Below are 2,582 nucleotides of genomic sequence, written 5' to 3' on the forward strand. Positions count from 1 at the left end.
AGAATTTTGAGACAATATTACTTCATTTTTTAAGCCACCATTTGTATTATTTTGTTAAGGTGGTCCTAGCAAACTCACCAGGCTTCTAGCAGTCTAAAAGCAGAAAGTACTAATACTATTAGCTAATGCATTGATTAGAGCATGCATATGTATTTATAGCTCATGTCAAAATAGATTATTTTCAAAATGACTTATTTATTTCTTGTTTAGAAAAGATTTATTTTAAAAATGACTAAAGTTTACCAATTATTTTCAAAATGGCACGTCAAAATAGATTTATTTTCAAAATGACTAAAGCTTACTCCAAGTGTCATTATTTGTTTTTCTTTATAGAAATTAATCTGCAATGTGTATGAATTTTTCTGTTCTTCTAAGGAGTAGAGTTAACATAATTCAACCTCAAGATCACCAGGATGACTTAAAAGTATTTAGCCAATTTATAATACAGCAAAGGTTATACAGGCAATTGTGGTAAGAAAGGTTGTGTGTTCTTACTCTAGCCCCAAAGAGCTCTATTTCTTGAGATCTCGGAAAGATCTTCTCTTGATTTTCCTGTTTTTTTTTTCTTTTCACTTTTGCCTGGTTTCTAGTCATTCATTCTTTTTAGTGTCTATATGACCATTCTTTAATTTTTATAATTGGGTGCAATTAACCTTCTATAGATTAAGAAATCAGATAGCAGAGTCTATTAAAGCTCTGTAAGTGTCAGAGAAATTCCCCTACAAACATATACTGTGGTCTTTTTTCAAACATCTATTTTTAAAGCAAAGGAGGTTTCTGTTTGTTTGCTTGGAACATGTAGATATGTTCCAAGTACTGCATCTGATGGGAGTCTGTCTTCTGTCTAAGTGAGTTATTGCTTTATTTCAGTCCTAAAACATAAGGCTACATGGTCTTCTGTTCCCATAGGTATGTTAATCACCTGCATGTCCCTGGGTGCAATCTATGACAGTGGTCGCGTTCTTAGAATGAGTCTGTGATATCTAAACGCTCAACTTTGGAACAACATGTGGGAAAAAGAGCAATAGCAAACTTTGGAAAAGGGAACTGTCCTTCATTCTTGAATTCAGATCATCTAAAGCATGAATTTGTGAAGTAAGTCCTCTTACTAAGAACTTATGTGCTGCAACACAAACCTTCTAAAACCTTGATCCCAGACCGTGGTGGAAGGAATCCAGATCTCCTGATATTTGTCCTGATCCAGCTCTCGTTTCAATCCTGCCCCTTCTGCTGCTTCTCTACTTGCTCTGGTAATCTTCCATTAGTGGTGATTGCTTGCCACCCTTTCCCCCCTCTTTCTAAGATCTCTCCCTAGGCATCTCAGCTTGCTCTGGCTTCAATTACCACTTAGGAGCAAATGACTCACAAAGTTATATATCTGGCTTAGACTTTTATTTGAGTTCCAGGTCTGTATTTTCAACTGTCTCTTTATCATCCTGTTTGTCTGAAAAGTTTGTCAAATTTGGTATGTAAACATGAAACCTCCTCAGAGCTTTGTTCTCTTCCTGTGCTTCCGGTTTTAGTCAATGACATCATCATTTAGATTGCAAAGTATCATCTTGAAAACTCCCTCTTCCTCCATCATATTCACTCTTTACCAAATCTCATAAAATTTACCTCGTCAAGACACTTTGAAACTCATCACTTTTCTCTATTCCCATCACAGTGCCCCAATCAACGTTATCATCATCTGTTCATTGATCTTAGGCAACTGCCATATTTACTGATCCACATTTGCTCTTTCTTTCCTCTCATCCATTTTTCCCACTGTGACCTGAATTATTTTTTAAATAATGTTAAATTTTGGTCAATTTTCTTACCCACTTAAATCCTCCAGTGGCTTCCCACTACTTTTATTGTAAAAGCAGTGTTCCCTAACACTACATGCATGGTTTTCTTCCTCCGTGTTTGCCCTACCTGTCTGCTCTCAGGAAATGCATTACACAAATCTCCTAATTTTACCCATTCTGGATCTTTTTTTTTTTTTTAGTTTTTTTCTACCTGCAGAGCTCTCTCACCACAAAAGGTTTGAGCTGAAGTTCCCTTTTCCTAGAAAATACTTTCATCCACTCTTCAACTGACTAATTCTTCCTTATCTATAAGATGTAAGCCCAGTCTTCACTTTCTCAGGCAAATCTCTGACCTTCCTGGAAGTTTCAGATCCCCTTATTATGTACTCTCAGAACAATAAGATCTTTATTCCATTGCATTTATCATAGTTGTTATTTTTCATGTAATTTGTGTGATTATGTGCTTAATATTTGTCTCCTCACTACACTGAAAGTTCTATTTTTTTATACTATTTTATCCCAAGTGGTTTGCCCAGAATCTGGCATATTATAGTTTTTTAATAAATATTTATATATAAATAAAAATTAAAAATTATAGCATTGCAGTGACTCAGAGGTTACATGAGTTCCTAAGCATTGCTCCAAGGTTATGAGGAAAATAATGAGAAGAACTTAGGCTAGGGTATAAAGACAGTGGCAAAAGTAGAGACTGCACCTGATTAACATAATTGTACAGATAGGAAAGGTGTTCGGTTCTAAGATATATTTCTAGGTTGGATTTCTAAGAATTAA

The sequence above is a fragment of the Cervus canadensis genome, chromosome 3 (genome assembly GCF_019320065.1).
Source record: "Cervus canadensis isolate Bull #8, Minnesota chromosome 3, ASM1932006v1, whole genome shotgun sequence".
Classification (NCBI taxonomy): domain Eukaryota; kingdom Metazoa; phylum Chordata; class Mammalia; order Artiodactyla; family Cervidae; genus Cervus; species Cervus canadensis.